The 17,691-nt window shown below is 41.0% G+C and overlaps 1 long non-coding RNA gene across 1 annotated transcript in view; it reads right to left on the minus strand.

The window, feature by feature from the left end:
- Nucleotides 1–15,439, minus strand: part of LOC141571348 (uncharacterized) — a 38,315-nt gene extending 22,876 nt beyond the window's left edge. Inside the window, exons 1-2 of the long non-coding RNA XR_012496110.1 lie at nucleotides 15,158–15,439; nucleotides 7,972–8,097 (exon numbers count right to left, since the gene is read on the minus strand). This is a non-coding gene — a long non-coding RNA (uncharacterized LOC141571348). The remainder of the gene's footprint in view (nucleotides 1–7,971; nucleotides 8,098–15,157) is intronic.
- Nucleotides 15,440–17,691: the final 2,252 nt, after the last annotated feature.

Raw genomic sequence — 17,691 nt, forward strand, 5'->3', positions numbered from 1 at the left:
CAGCTGTACTGTGCATTTATACAACCCACTAGCTCAGCAGGTTATCAGAATAGGAATTACAATACAAAAAGCATCTCAGAGAAATCAAGGCTTGATTCACCATAGAGAGGACTTAACGTGTAGTGGAGGTGCAGATCATACTGCCTTTTGCAGTACAAAGTCTAACTTTGGTAACAGGAAAATAAAATCGGACAGTGAGAATGTTATCGAGTGTGAGGCACTGATTTGCCCATTACAAAGCCACGGTTAATCTATTAATCAAAGAACTGTTCATTAACTATCCTACACACTGCAGTTACATGGGCTTCTCAGAAACCTATTGGAAAGCAGTGTCTGTGGAAAGCAAATTTGCACATGAGATGGAAATTGCCCACCACATGTTAACATGGTTAACCTTCAATTTTTACGTGGAAATTAGGTAAGCCTTATTAAAACTCAAAAGCCAGTTATCCTGCTCTCAAATACAAGCATATGTAGATACCAGTAGCATGAGGATGGTTCTAAGCGATAGGCTGGAATATATTAGTTGCTGGGTCAGACCTCACCACAGGATAAACTGATGTGTTCCATGCTTTCATACATTACTTTCTGCATACACTAGACATCCCAAAGGATGTTGACCTCCTTGGAAACTCACGTTTTTCAGTTTTCATGAAAACCTTACATAGTGAGCTTTTGTGGGTATTTGCTCAGTGTTTTTCATAATCAGAGTACACCTTAGACCTCATGCAAATATTAATCTGTCTACTCTGAATAGACAGCTAAAATATTACCTATGTGATATTTTTATATATATAAGAAGTTAAACATGGGAGAAATGAAAATTCAAAAATGATGACGTGTTTCAATAATGGGTTTGTTGAGTATGTTACTAAATAAACTCATTGACAGAGTTAAATAGTATTATGCAGTTGACAACATATTTCAGCAAATCTACAGTGAATTATGGAAAATTATTACCTTGCTTCTAGAAACAACCACAGTGGCCCACAGTGGGCAGGGATACAGGGGGATTACCAACCTGGCATCTCACTTAGAGTGACATGGACAAGTTTGTCACCCAAATGTCTGTATCACAGCATGGGGCTAATTCCTACACAGGGCAAGATAGACAGGCCACATTCCAGGCAGGCTTCTGTGCTGCTCCTGTCAAAACTGCCACTGGAATGAGTGATAGATAAGACCGTCTCAGGAAATGAACCTCACACCCACACAGTCTGTGAACCAACTTTATCCGAACAACTGTAGAGATTTTATGAAATTCATATCCCCAATCTCCATCTCCAGAACTTGTGATTCACTAGATCTGAGATGGAGTCCTGGATTCTGTACTTTTTAAAGTTCTGTCGGCGACTCTAATGGATCGCCTGGGGTGGGAACCAGTAACTTAGAGCTGGTTCCTTAGATGCTCAAAGTCCTTTCTGTGCAAAGCATGTATGAACCAGCAGCATGTTAGAAACGCAGAATCTCAGGCCCCACCACAGACCTACTGAATCAGAATCTGCATGTAAACAAGGTCGCCAGGTATTTTGTGTGGATGGTGTTCAAGTTCAAGAAGCACTGCTCTAATGTGTTTGCATATCTACTAAGTCACCTAATGCTCATTGGATTGCCTCCACCTTGCTTCACATGCAAAGAAATTCCTTCACTATACCTTTATTCCTCAGTGTTTCCTTCTAGGTACATTTTTGCTAGTATAAACCATACTGCAATAAATATGCTGAACATCAGCCTTTGGATTTGTATGGCCCTGAACATACTTTTAAAATACATAACATCCTAAAATTGACTGGCTTTACTGAGGAAAGGCCAAGGTCACATTTTTCAAAATGAGAATCATAGCAAATTGAATTTCCCCTTTGCTTTTGTTGTTGAGAAGCTCAAAATCAAATGTAATGCTCAATTATACTAATTATACTAACCTAGATTTCAATGTATATGTAATTTTTGATAGATTTGACAATATGCATCTTTAATAAGATTCATCAAATCTTTTAGGGCAGTAGGTAGTTATCAATTTAAATAAATATAATTAGTGGTTTCAAAAGAAAAGACTTCAAAAGTGCAGACTTCCTTTTAATGGATGTCAATAAAACTACAGCTCAGTTAGGAAGATAAAGCTCAGCAAACATACTAGTATTTAAATACCAGTAGAAGTTTCCCTCACTATTCTGTTATTAGAGATTTATTTCTTTAGATTTTAAAGCATTCCCCTGTAAAATACTTAAATCCATGTTAAGTGAGGGACATATTAAATTCAGATCAAATTGCTGCAACGGGGAAAGAGATAAAAAGATGATAAAAAGTAGCTAAAAGAAGAAACGAAGATGGCCACAGGGAGGCTTTGCCCAGATGAGAGCATCTACTTTGGCAGATTCTCATAGAGTGGGTGATAATACATTGACTTCTAAGTGAAATCAAGCTTTAATTCACTGTAAATATGGATTCCTACATAAGGACTGGGTTTCCACTGCAAAGGGAAAGTTCAGATTTGCTCAAATGTCAATGCGAATAAGTGATGAATTTAAGGAAGGGAAAGGAAAAAAGTGAGAATTACTTTATCCATTCCTAGGATCCAAGATATGAATGTGAGACACTGTCGAACAGAAATTAGTCTGCTCACATTCCAAATGATGAAGTTGGAGGAAGCCGGGAAATGGAGACAACCGAGCAGTTCCCATAGCAACTCCCAGTGGTTCTCAGGAGATTTGAACTGAAGCCTTCTCTCACCAATAACTTAAGCCCAGAGGATAGTAGTTGAAGCCTTTGTAAAATTCTCTGCCTTCTAGGTGCCTTGTTACTTGTAGTTAGTTAATGCTAGGAAAACTTCTAATTCTTCAAGAATGGTAAAACTAAATAACCTGAAAACACAAAATAAACTTGAGACAGACAACTTGATGTAGATCTTGAGAATACAAACCTTCCAAGCCTCAGTCCTGATGTTACTTCAAAACCAAGCTAGAACAGACCTCAACGACAGAAAACACTTCAGATATAGACCTTTAGCGGGTCTATTACTGTTGTAAAAGAGGAAATAAAGGCTTTCATTTGGGGAACAATTTAACTCTGGAGAAAATTATCTTTGTACTAAAGCTCAGCCAGTGGAAAGAATATACACGAAACAGGTAAACAATTAGTCCATTTGCAACAAGTGACAACAATTCTGCTTGGCAATCTCAGCACTAGAATTTTTGGGCTGAATAAGATAGAATAATCACTCTAGTCCAGTGGCTCTTAGTAAATGAAAAATCTGATGTGGTAGGCAGAATAATGGCCCCCAAAAGATGTCCAGGCCCTAATTCCTGGAACCTGTAAATATCTTATGTTCCATGGCAAAGGGGCATTAAAATTGCAGATGAAATTAAGGTTGCTAATAAGCTGACCTTAAAATGGAAAGATTGTCTTTGATTACTTGGGTGGGCCCAATGTGATCACAAGGGTCCTTTTATATGGAAGAGAAAGAAGAAACAGTAGAGGAAGCACATCAGAAAGAGACTACAAGGAGCCACACTGTTGGCTTTGAAGATGGAGGAAGGGGCCACCTGCCATGGAATGCAGGGAGCCTCTGGGAGCTAGAAAAAGCAAAGAAATGGATTCTCCTCTAGAATTCCTGAAGAAACACAGCTATAGTTCTGTCAGCACCTTAACTTTAGCTCAGTGAGACCCATTTCAAACTTCTGACCTCCAGAACTGTAAGATAATAAATTTGTGCTGTCTTAAACCACTAGGTTTGTGTTGATTTATTACAGCAGAAATAGGAAAGGAATATACCTGGGAAGTTGTTAGAAATGCAAATTCTCTGGCTCCACCCCAAACAGACTGAATCAGAAACTCTGGGAGTGAAGCTCAACCATGAGCATTTTAAGAAACCATTGAGATGATGCCGAGGGATGTTAGAGAACTACTGATCTAGTCAACTCCTTCTGAGGTCCAAAATAGTAAACTGATTTGCTAATGTCAAGAGGCTCACTGGGGGTGGAATTGGAACTAGACCTAGATATGCTGTTTGATTATTTATATCAGTTATTTTTATGCTCTTTTATGCATGTACTACTATTTAGTCTACACCTGAGTTTTTTAATCAATGAAGTCAAATTAATTCTGTTTAACTGACCCCTCATAGCACTATTATGAGCAAAAAATTTAAGTAATATGTAAGTGAAAATACTTTAAACTGAATAAACTGTTATTTTTTTAAAGTTATTTTTATTAGGCTGATTAGTGGTAATATTATAATGGACTTTATAGAATACTGTGGTAACCATTAATTTTATATGCCCAGCAAGCTATTCTACCTCTTCTCATGTTAATATAATTACTCTCTCCTCTCCTTAAACGTCACCAATGGATATGGCACACAACCCACATCTAACCAAATAATACCTCGTTCCCCTGAATTGTATTAGGGGAGGATCAGATGACCCGATGGGCCAGTGTTCCTCCCTTGGATTGCTATATACATGACTGGAAAAAAAGCTTTCCACCGTATTTGCTAAACTCTGTCATTTAGAAAAAGTCTATCTGCAGAGCAAAGTTAGAGGGGATGGATGGATGGATGGATGGATGGATGGATGGATGGATGGATGGATGGAGATGGTAGCAGGAGGCAGAGAAAGACTGCTGGAGTCAAGTGCTTTGTTCTTGAGGCCCTGGGTCCTATGCTATAGCTACAGTACTATGAGCTATACCTATTTCCCTTCCAAGCCATATGAGACAATAAATGCCTCATTTTGCTTAAACTGTCTAATTGAGTTTCTGTCACTTACAGCCCAAAGAGAGCTGAATAATGTAGCATTCTTCTTAAATATAATACTGTTCTTTGACACCAAAATATTGTCTTTCACACTGACAATTCTCTTAATCAATACTTCATAGCAGTTCCAATCGGCACTCCCACCACTTTGAAGGAAACATTCTGAGAATCAATTTCCAGGCTTCTGGGCCTCATCTTGAAGCCCACTTACTTGCTACTCCATTCACCATGCTCTCACTAGTCTTTCCTTCACTTCAGTTGCATCAAGCATTTCCCTAGTCAACAGCCCAATGGCATGGCACCAAACCTTGCAATAAGTCTTTTCTCTGTGTCCTTATGACTTCCATGTATGAACGTTTTCACAACTCCCAGTGATACCTACAAGTATATCTGTAATTACTTGTTGAAAACTCATTGCGCATCCAATCTTCATAAACTTCCTCTGGGCCTTCTAGGTTAAGGGAAATACTAATAAGAATCACAGCTTTCCTATGTCATTTAGTTTAAATTTGACTCAAGCCAGATGCTACCTGAAACTGAAACTATAATGATGCTTGGATGATGCATTCTACTGTGAGTATGAAATGAGGTTATGATTTGGGGAGTACGCCTAGTGGGAAAATACTCATGTAACAGAGGTTGTTATGAAGCCTCTCAACTAATGGGAAAGGACTGGGTTTAAAAATAATTTTCTATTGACTGAAAAAAATATATCTAGTAGAAAGAAGGAAGGAAGGAAGGAAGGAAGGAAAGAAGGCTTCCATTGATCAAGCAAAGAAGGAAGGGAATGAGGATGGTTGGTTCTGTATTTTGGATCCTGAAAAAGAAAACACAAAACATCCTTATAGACGTGGAACATTTTTAAGGATAATAAGGAGTTTCACGTAGAGAAGGATCATTCACCAAAAATACAAAACCAAATATGCCATAGAGCATGGTGTGGTATAACGCAACTACTGTTTAGATTGAAGCAAGCATTTGTCTTAAGTAATTAGCCAAGGTCGTGACACAGAGAAAGAAATTCATATTCAGCTGTGTCCCCTTATAACCCATGTTCTAGAAGGCAACAATAGCTTCCCCAAGTCTAGGGAGAACATATGTCTTTTTTACGCAACATCCATTTCCCCAACATGCTCCTTGGACCTAATGAAAAACTGCATCTGCCACATGTCTGGGTTCACCTCAGCAGGCTGCATCGTCAAGAAGGCTTCTTCCATTACAAGCCTGTCTTTAAATATGGTTTCTAAGGCCTGTGGGCTAATTAAGCACAGCTGGGTCTACATCAGCCCCACTCAAGTGTGACGATTAAGCTGGCAAGAAAAAATCAATCATCATTAATCACTAAATCCATGTAGTGACTTTTAGAGGTGCTAAATGGGTTGAGCAATAGTGATGCTTTTCATTGAGCGACCAAATGGTTAAAGTGAGAGAGAACATGCATTCCTCCCAGAATGGATAACCTGGATGCAAACATCAGATGCTCATGTGTTTACAGAACGAGAAACTCTAGTAAAAGTGGGAATAAAGTGCTTATAAATTGCCATACATTGCACTCCCTCTAATTTTGGCTCATTGTTAGGGCCAGGGGGAGATGCATATAACTATTGCCACCTTGTTATCACCTGGATGGTACCTTTGTTAGAGTTTAAGATACCTCTTTTAAAGTGAATATATATATTCACTTGTAAAGTACTTTCTTTGAGCATACTTTTTTTCTTTTGTTGGACTACTCCCTACAGCCCTTTGCCTTATGACGCATTGAGAGTTTATGCCTTTTCCAAATATAGTCTTTACGGAAGGATTCACTACAAAGGAGTCTGGTTTTCGCTAATCCCATACAATTTGCCAAAACCATCCTCCTTTTTCAGAAAGGCAGTGTAAAGTTTTCAGATCTCCATGGGGAGAACAATTAGCACTAACCTTATTATTGCTTTGTATCATGTTTTGGTTTAGGTTTGTTTTCCTGTTTTTAATTCTGTTCTGTTTCACTGGCTAAGTAGGCTGACTTTGGAAGCTGTGGAAATATATTTTATTGTGCTCAATGAGAATCGCTCATCAAATAAAGAAGCCCAGTCTCTCGTTTCATCACTGGACATTAGTTTAGAAACCGTTTTTCTTGTGCCTTGGGGTAGAGAATACAAGCCAGGGTGTGCCTGTTTCTCCCAAAATGAAGCAAGCTCTGGTGTTTGTTTGTTCTGGTGTAAAATGAGCACGAGGATTGGTTTAGGCAACAAGAAACTCCACACTGCCTCTCTCACACTCTAGGTGAAGACAAATAACAGTGTAGGGAACTCATTTGCAGGCCAGTTTGAAAAGCAAGAGGTACAATGACAGGAAAACAGCCTTAAGCAGGTGAGAAAATTTTCACTTTGCCTCCTGAAACTTAAAGGTTTGTGTCCACTATAAACTCACCATTTTGCTTGACCTGTGCTTGGGTTGCTTTTTAAGGATTCTTTTCTGGAGAACCAGGCTGGGAGATGGTAGGCTATAAATCTCACCACTGTCACCCATTCTGCACCTTCTTTCTTCTAATCCCAGTGCAGGATCACTTTCCTCAGTGAACTTTGGAATTGCTTGGGGGCGGGGGCGGCGGGGTGGGGGCAGCCTAATATGTAAGGTCAAATTTCCTTCTCTTCTTCTAAAGTCAGAACAGCATATGGAGAAAATGAAAGACATGTTCCTTTAGGTCTCCATTCCCCTTTATCCTCCTGGAAGCAGCAACTTTAGAGAAGCATAGTAGGGAAGAGGTGGTAAGTGAGATGGAGGAAGAGAAGCAGCTGTACCAAGAAAAGATGGAGAAAAGCAAGGGAGTAAAGAAATGGGCAGGGGATTCTTAAAAGCAGACATTAAAGGAAAAGGCCTGGATAAAATTATAAGGGAAGCCAAGATGGTCTATGATTTCTCCATTGTCTGAACACATCTCTTATCACTCTTAGCATGCTTAGGTAACCAGCAATATCCTCTAACCCATGCAATCCTACTGTGTGGGACAACACTCCTAGTTCTCAGAGACTCCATCCACATCAACACATTATAAACTTGTCATCTGCTCAGACTGAATTCTTATCGTCGAGCTGACCCCTGTGAGTCCCCCACAGCCTTCAGCATAGTGAGGACAGAGCAAGTACTCAACATATACTTAAATAAATCTTAGCTAAATAATGAGGACTGATGGATTACCAGGTAACTATAGAAGGATAGAATGAGGAATTTTGTACCTTCATGACCCTGATATTCCTGGAAGAAATCATAGGTAATTGGCAGGCCCTGGAATAGACATCATGGTTGTTCAGGCTTTGGGAGCACCTTCAATTTCCACCAAGGCAATGACCCACTCACCAGCACTAGGGAAAAGGAAGGCAAAAAAAGCTCAACTTGCATCATAGTAGGTGGTTAATTCTGGCCAAGACACTTCTCTCTCTCCCCCTCTCTCTCTCGCTCTGTCTCTCTCTCTCTCTCATCATCCAATCTACCCCCCCTCCTCATCATACTGGATTAATGTCAGATATTTTAAAGCCATGTTACTAAAGGTTTTGAACACCCTGGAACTGCTAACACCTTAAGCTGTCAGTCATGTAAACTGTAGTGTGAAAATGTGGTGCCTGGGCCTGTTTTGATAAAGAGTAGGGAAGAGAATGGAAGGTACTATCAATCTAATTGGGAGGCATAGAGTAAAATGTTCAGATACTCTTCAGGCAAGCTGTCCAGGTATCATCTTCTAAACTAGGAAACCACTGGCTGGTTAACACAGATACTCACCAAAAAACCTGTGAAGCTGACACTTGCTCAATTACTCAGAATGGCTGCTTTAAGCCTCCTGAACAAGACGTCTCTGCATTTCTGGCAATGGAGGAGACCCACATGAGGAGGGCCAGCTGTGTCAAAGAGCATCCTCACCATCTGAACCCATGTTTTCCACCAACAGGTTTTGCCAACAAGTTCATCTCCCAGCGCCTGGGCCTGGCACAAGGTAAGCAGACACTGAGAGGAAGGAAATGTAGGCTGTCGGTGAGCAAAAGCAGGAGAGCGTGATCATGGATGTTGGCCAGAATGCGTTTCTTGAACAAAACACCATCGAGATTTCAGCATTCAAAAGAGGGTAAGCACAGATGAGAAAAGCCACACACACATGCACAAACACACACACAGTCACTCACATATATGCACACATATGCATGCACAGGCACACATGCAGAAAATAAGACTAGCTCAGGAGTGAAAATAACTTTTAGTGAGCACAGGTGGCCAGTAGAAATCAACTGAGGCTTGAGATAGAAACCCAAAACCCTCCAGAGATGTGTGACAAGCAACAAGCTTCTGATCACTGACAGCTCCAGCTACTAGCACGTAGAAGAACCCATTGATTAGCAAGTGGAGGTAGAAGGAGGCAGGGCTGGGGAATCCAATCCAGATGCTATCCACTCCGTCAGTGCCTTCCTTAGTAAGTGCTGGAATGTGTGCTAGCCTCTGATGTGGATGCTCAGATAGACAAGTGTAACAGGAGGTTAGAAAGGGACCCTATCCACCGCTCATGTACAAGATACCAAAGTTAGTGTGAGACACAACCCCCCATAAGCAGAATTTACAATAGCAATGTAAGAGAACTTATTCCACCAGTCTTGACTCCAGCCACCCACTTTGAGAAGATGAAAGGGAGGAGAGAGTAGAGAGAGAGAGAGAGAGGATTGGTGAAAGGATTTTTTTTAGAAGAAAGCTGTGCCCTACCATGAATCCCCATCACAGGGAGAACCCCATTGCACAACCCAAGGGAACCATTCCAATTGCATTCAATGTGTCCTGTGTGTTCTGGAGTGCCAGAAGCTGCTAGATACATAGAATGAAATATGAATGCTGAGCCCTGCCCCACACAGAATTGTGAAAACCCACAGCTTGTTCCCACCATACCACAAGTCCCTTAGGGAAAGACGTGAGGGATGCTGCTTTCTCTCCACATGTCTAATGAGGAAATCTGCAAGGGTTCACTTCAGAGAGCTTTGAAATGGATTGCCTGCCATGGAGACACAAAAAGAATTGGTGCCTGATTCATTCCCAAGAAAGACAAGCATACTGTGGACTAGGGCCTTACTCCAGGCCACAAAATGAAAGGGTGAGGGAAGAGGTGACTAGTCTAATGGCAAAGCCAGAAGTACACAACAGCATGGAATCCATCTGCAACCCCAGTGTTCATCACAGCAAATGGGGGACTGTGGGAGGATAGCAAACTAAGCCAAGAGAGCTGTAGATAAGAGAAGCATGAAAGAACCTCTAAAATTCCTGCAAAATGCCCATAACAGAGCCAGCTTAGACCCTCTGCAGGCCCAGAGGGCAGAAGCCACCAACCAAGTAAACTGTCCCACTCCTTACATCTCATTGTGCCCACCCCCCAAGGCACACTCAGGAAAACATAAGCTAGCTAGGGGGAGCAGGTGAGTCCGGAGAAAAGAGCAGGAAAAGCCAAGAGGTTCCCCTTTACCGCTGAGGAGGGCCTAGCTGAGGAAATGGAGATTTAAAACTGTATTAGTTTGTTCCTGCTGTGTAACAAATCACCACAACCTTAGAAGCTTAAAACAACATCTGCTTATTACCTCACAGTTCTGTAGGTCAGAAGTTCAGCATGGCTCTGCTGGGCTCTCTGCTTCTACTCTTACAAGGGTGAAATCAAAGTGTTAGCCAGCTAGATTCTAATCTTAAGGCTCTAGAAAAGACTTTACTTCCAAACTTATTAGATTGTTGGCAGAATTTCGCTTCACGTGGCTATAAATCTGAGGTCCCCATTTCCTAGCTGTTGGCCAGTAGCTACTCCCAGCTCCTATGACTGGTCCTTGCATGTGGCCTCACCTCTCCTCAAAGCAACAACAGCACACGGAATTCCTCTTGGGCTTAGAATCTCTCTCACTTCCCCCTTCTACTACCAGCAAGCAAAAATTCTACTTTGAACTGTTCATGTCATTAGATTTGGCCCACTAGGATAATCTCCCTTTTGTCGTATCAAGTAACATAATTATGAGAGTGATAGCTCATCATATTTCCACATTTCACTCACACTCAAAGGGAAGGGCATTGCATAAGACTAAGGGTCACTAGCAGTCATTCTTATTAATTTTCCCACCCTAAATGAGATAGGTTGGAAGTTTTGATTACTCCTAGTGTCGGAACATTGAAATGACTGTATCAAGGGTCTGTTCGCAACACAAAGGAATTGTAGAACTGTCTATTAGTGAAGGATGAGCAGAAAAGTCTGTGGGTAAAACAGAGAGATTATTACCAATGAATAATTGTTAAGGACATTGGGATAAAGTACTAAGGGTTATATTTCATCATGAGTTGTACTTCTTGGACATACAGTTTACGCAGGGATCGTAATCCTGGAGAAAGGTAGGGATGAATCAAACCAAAATAATGTGTGCTCATGATGGTAATACCAGAGAGGGATATGAAAAGCAATATAGTGGAATTTTCTCCTACAAAGAGGAGATTCCAACTACTAGAAAAGGAATATCAGGTAAATCTTTGTGCACCATAGGCGAAAACATAGTTATGTCAAGGGAGCCCTGGAGTATATGACAAGGGATTTAATCCTGGTCCCTTATCTACCCTCTCACTTGTAGTATAAACATGGGCAGGACCCCAACTCTCTAGACCTCAGTGTCCTACCAGGAAAATATAACAAAAATGTATGGAACAGGGTGGCATACACTAAAACAGAGTGTGCAAACTGGAGGCCCATATGCTCTGGCAGGGCCACAGATGTGTTTTGTTTGGCCCATGAAATGTTTTTAAAAATATAGTATCATATCATTTAATGCCAACATTAAAAAAAAAAGATTTCCCAGTTTTAAAAAAATCCGGATTTCCAGCTCTTGAAAAACCAAAAGATTTGGAAACACAAGGGGGGCATTGTGCATGGTGGCAATAGTCTGTGGCTCTTCATCACATGCCCTCGTCAGACTCAGGCCTGGGCACTCCAGTTCCATACCATCCCCACCAGGCAGGCTTGCCTTCGGTCTTCTGGGAGGCCTCACCGGGCCCCACTGGCATCTGCGTGTTTGACCTTGCCCTAAAGCATTACACAAGTGTTGGCTGTTATTACCTGCAAAATGAGGTCACTGGAATGGATGATCTACTTCCACTCGGAAAGGCTGTAATTCCAGCCTATAAGATGGGTTCTTTGGTCACTTTCCCCAAAAAGGTATAAAATGATCATGCAAAACCCAGGGTGGTCCATGTCCCCTGTGTGTGGTATAAAGGCCATAAAATGCTCTGAAAATCAGGAATTTGTACTGCGAGTTGCAGAAAGACTTCAATAAACTGCAAATGTAGTTTTCCACTGGGCAACATTCAGGCACTGACTTCTTTAAAAGCAAATAGAAAGTGGAGATGAGGAAAAGGACAAAGTTACCATCAACGCTAAGCGACAGGGGCAGGCCTCCAAGAGAGGAGGGGATTTTAGGAAAAATAAACATTCGCCATAAGAGAGTGAGTCCCAAGTGGTTCGTCCAGAGAAAGGAGCCAAGAGTTTATAGTACTTTGGGGTTTGTTTTATTTATTTTCCCCCCAAAAGTTATAAATCAATCTATTTAGATAGGGATGGTCGAGAGAACACATTTTATTGCAATGGATAATTTCCCAAGGGAGAAGGATCGTTGTGTTTCATTTCTAATGTGTTTTTTTTTTTTTTCTCTTTGGGTTTTGTGAAACCCCACAAGTTTATGAAAAGATGTCCAGATGAGGACACAGAACTTAACAAACCATCCCCATTTTTAATTCTCATAAAACTGGAAACACAAACCCACGCTCATGCACACAGAGCACTCAAAACCCGAAAAACCAATTGAGTGCCAAGCACTTCTGGTACCTAAGGATATATGGATATATGGATATATATATATATATATATATATATATATATATATATATATTTGGTAGCCTGAGGCTGCCAGAAACTTTGCCTGCTGAATGAATTATAGAACAGGAAGCAGATGGGCTGTGTATATGAAACAACCACTATCTGGCATGATGTGCTGTGCAATTTGGCTGCAAAGATTAAATTGAGCTATTGAATGTTTAATACACTATGCATAACAAATACAGCCAGAGCCACAAAACAGCATAAATTACAGAATTGGTATTCACACGGCCTTTCCCAGGAATCAATACACTGCCACCGCTCATAAGAGTCTGTTGTTTAGTACACATAAAGAAGAGAAGAATTCTTCTATTAAAATGAGTTATCTGGGCTATTTACCAAAGGCAGTGATTTAGCAGTGGTAGAGTCTATGTAGTGCTGTTGAATGCAGATGATAATACTTCTTGTCCTTGTCTGCCTGTTTCATTGCGCCTATCAGTTGCTGGGGCTGCGAGTCCCTTGGGTACATTAGCAGTCAGCCCAGGAAGTGTGTTTAAGTAATGGACATAATGTTCACATTTGCTAGACCAGCCTTCTCCCTAATCATGAATTATTCTTCCCCAAGGCTCAATTGGAACATTACTTTAGAAGCAGAAGATTTAATCCTTTTCAGCTGATTGGAGGGAATGATTACAGTATTATTTTCTTGTACAGGCTGTCTCCAGTGAAGGTGCCTTTTTCTGTCCCCATCTTTAATAGGCAGCAATCTTTATTTCCCTGGAGGGAAGTGGCAATGAATTTGAAATGGGATAAATCTTCAGGAATGCAAGGTGCTGAGGCTGTAGATCACTGCTGGTTAGTTAATTAGTTTAGCCCTCACTTGTTTCATCTCCAAGGTAGAACACCTTGTAACAAGGGGAAACAGTGGGTGGGTGGTAGGTGGGCGGAGTGAGACAGTGAAGGAACCAGCTGTAAGCAGATGAATAATCAGATGCCTTAAAGCAACAATGCTTCTGCGGATTTCCTTCTGTGTAAATGTTCCGTTCTCAATCTGTGATTCACACTTGCTACAATGACTAAAATAAGCAGTACTTGCCCATTCTGACTTTTAAGGACTATCAAGACATTGACAGGGATTGCATCTTTATCTTGTAGAGATGGTTAAAGCAAAGTAAGGCCGACCAGTGTAGGATAGGAGAGCAAAGAAGATTGGAGTCATAGCCCTACAATGATATTTATATATAGGGCTAGCCTCAGACTCAGTCCTCCGATGGAAAATAAACTGTTTGAACATTCCTGGTGTGTGCGCTTGAAGCACTGCTGCACAGAATAGCGATAAATAACAATTGACTCTGTATTTTTGTTTTGTTTTGTTTTCGTTGTTTTTAATTTTCATGATTAATGTCTCCAGAGAAGGGAAAAAATGTGGCTTAGAAATTAATTACCTTGGGGTGGAAGGTCTAAGCCCTGGACATGTGGTCTTCTTGCCCCCACCCTTCTGATAGAAAGGCCACGCTGAGCAACCTCCCATTCCCCTGAAGATTGATTTTCTGGAGAGCCTATACCACATTCCCTTCACCCACCACCTATTTTCTGCTGCTTTTTTTTTTTTTTTTTTTTTTTTTTAATAAATAACAAAGACAGAAGCAGATCAAACCTAAAGAGATCAACTGAATTATAACAAAGTCCTTGACGGCTAACATGTCCTGCATCTGATTTAAAGCAGGAAACCCCCATGTCTAGCTGCCTGTGATCTATTTAGAATAAAACAAGGTCATGCTGCCTTGGCCCTGATTATAAATATATTACATTTAAGTGATGAATACCACATTCATGAAGAGCAGGAGATCAAGAGTGCCTGAGGCTGGCAGTTTTCAATCTCTCCTCAGTGCCGAGTCAGAGACTTAAAATAAACATGCTGTTAAATGAATGCTGCAGGACCCATGTGCAGAGGCACAGGGATGATTTTGTTTCCAAAGCAGAACAGAATGGGAAAGGAGAGGAGAAGCCATGTTAGAGCTTCTTGGAAGATGAGAAGAAAATCTCCTTCTGTTGGCTTGGTGGGGCGGGAGTTGACCCCCTCAGCCTGTTATTCTAAGCCACCAAGAAAGGCGGGAAAGGTCACATGTCTTTATATCAAAGGGAAAGATGGCATTGATGTATCTGTTTTCTGCAGACCTGTTTCATCTGCGAATTCTTCCATTTTTCATGAATAGTCATACCAGTTCCCCACCCCCTCCACAGATCCAAGAACGATAGGACAGACACCCTCTTTCTTTAAAGAGCAAGAAGTTCTTCTAAGAACACATAACTGGGAAACAGCCCATCTGGAACTGAGACCCAAAGATGCCTGTGCCATGTCTATGTACAGTAGACAAGCTTGTTACCTCACGTCACCTCGTTTAAGTTACCCCTGTATTCTACCCCCAGAAACCTCAAACTCCTCCAAATTCAAAAGGCTCCACGCCTTAGTAAAGGACCACTAGCTTTTCTTCTCCTTTCTCTGTCATTTCTTTCAATCGATCAATCAAATCAATATTGATCAAGAAAATATTTACCTCTCTCAACAGCTGAGTTCCAAGCAGCATTGTCCTTCCTGTTAGAGATCCCTTCAATTGTCTGATCCAGTTTTTTGTTGTTGTTGTTGTTATTTTTTCATTTTACTTCCATCAGCTTCTGGCTCAGTAAATTAGTATTTTCTCCAAAACTGACATTTACATATCATATGTTCCTATTCTGCTGTGGCAGAAAATAGGGGCAATTATCATATGCTACATAATAGTGCAAGGAGCCGGTGCTGACAGCTTTCAGCTTTTCTTCCTCTCCTTTTCCTTCCTGAAGGTAACGAAATTCAGAGAAGTGGCCAAAGCTGCAGAAGGGAAGAGATGTAGGGAAACGTGGGCAGCGAGCATGATGAAGAGGGATCACCGTGGAGCTAAGGAGTCTGCAGAACTGGACCCTAATCCCAGTTGTAGCCAAGGTTACTTGTCTGACCTTGGCTGAACTGCTCAACCTCCTTAGAGTCTTGGGGTTTTATAATGTGAAATATTAGGGATTGGACTGAGATCCCTGACTGCTCTATATCTCTACGGTCCTGGTTGCCCCCCAAATATTAATTGGATTTTACATCATTTGGTTTCATTTCCGGACATTTACAATTCTCTGAGTAATGGTAACATTCACAGCCCAATTACTTTCCCAAGCTCATCAAAATTTAATTTGCTGCAAGCAGTGACACACAGCCTGAATTTGACTAGGAAGTCAGCAAAGCCACACCAGTGATTTACGCAAGGCTCCCTGTCTACAGAATTTACCATCAGGGATGGCTAATGAAATTTTTTTCTCATGTAAACATACAGTTTTCACATCTACTGGAGTTGGAGCACATGAGCTTCCTGGGACACAATGTACTAGACAATACACTGCTTTTCACATAATGAGCTCAGGAAATTCTGCTGTGAAATGAAGGGTCTTGGAGTCATTAAAATGTTTCATAAATGAGAACTCTATCTCTTTCATGACTTTACAATGTTATTTGCATGTTTAAAACACCTGAACCACCACTCCCACCCTCCTGCTGGAGGCTGCATTTATTCTGCTACAATTTAAAAAACACTATGACCTCCATATTTACATTTAAATACTGATACCTATGCATTTTTCACTCTCAATCTACTGTACGGTTTTGGTGAAGAGGGCATTTTGACATCAAATTATAATTTTAGGAGGGAGGAAATGTTATTAGAACTTACAAGTCACCAATATAACCACCATTAAACTGCTGAATCAAAAGTATTTTCTTCTTCCTGTCACTGTTTTGAAAGCCGTACTCTATATCTGCGCTGTCCCCTGTGGTAGCCACTAGTCACGTGTGATTAGTGAGCCCTGGAAAGAAGCTAGTGCAAACTGAGATATGCTATAAATGTAAAATACACAATGGATTGGAGAGAAAGAATGTAAAATATCTTAATCACTTTATATAGACTACTCATTAAAATAGTAATAGCTTGGATATCTTGAATTAAATAAAAGAGATCACTAAAATTAATTTCACCTGCATTTTTCTAGTTTTTGTAAGTTTCTGGAAAATTGTAATTCCAGAGGCTGTTCACATATTCCTATTGGACAGCGCTGCTCTGAGCTTCTGATAGTCCTACACCATGCTTCATGCATCCAGCACAATGTTCGCTTAGTCTGCAAATCCTTACTAAGGGCTTACAAAGAGCCATGCTCTGTGCTTGACGGCAGGAATTTGAAAATGAACACAGTTCTTGTTCTTAAGGATCTGACATTTTAGAAGAGAAAGGATCCGTGTGAAGAAATAGTTAAATTCTATGTGATGCTCACTCCTTCCCAATCGGGGCCATGACTTTAGCTTAGAAGACATAACAAGAATGCATATGCAGTCTCCTTTGTAGCTCTGTCGCCCTCATGATTAAATCCCAGGCCTGAGTTTTATGTCCTGCAGTGGATCCAGATTTTATGGATCCTGAAGTCTATGGAAGGAAGCCAGCCTTAGTGAAAAAGGATGCAAAGTGACAATGCCAAAACTAGGTAAATATTATCATTGAAATGTGAAATGCTGAGGAAGGAGCATGGGTGATGGTACAGAGGTGGTTTGAGGAGGAGTGTGGAAGGAGCCAATATGACAAGCAGTGAGGCTACGTGAAAGGTGAGCAGGATGTGGGGCCTGCATGCCAGGCGAGGGTATAATGATTTCATCCTGGAGTACAGGAATTGGGAACCAGTGAAAGATTTGGAGTGACATGATCACAGTCATATTTTAGAAAGATCACTGAAAGCAGTGGAGAGACAGGACCTGGCACACTTCTGATTCAAAGTATATACCTACCTCTCCATTTCCGATTTGAGCAATCATATCAGAGGGTCTCAGAACAATCCCATGTACCTAGATTGCAGAACTCCCTTTCCCCTAGAACTTCCAAGGACTTCTCTGAGTCAGTCTCTCTCCCACCTCTACACTAAATCCAGACCTCAGGCACTGCCCTCCACTACTCCTCGGAAGCTGTTGCTTCTGAATGAGCTCCACATTTCCAACCTAGAGACCTGGGATGGCAGCTCACTCTGGGAA

The sequence above is a fragment of the Rhinolophus sinicus genome, linkage group LG04 (genome assembly GCF_036562045.2).
Source record: "Rhinolophus sinicus isolate RSC01 linkage group LG04, ASM3656204v1, whole genome shotgun sequence".
Taxonomy (NCBI): Eukaryota; Metazoa; Chordata; class Mammalia; order Chiroptera; family Rhinolophidae; genus Rhinolophus; species Rhinolophus sinicus.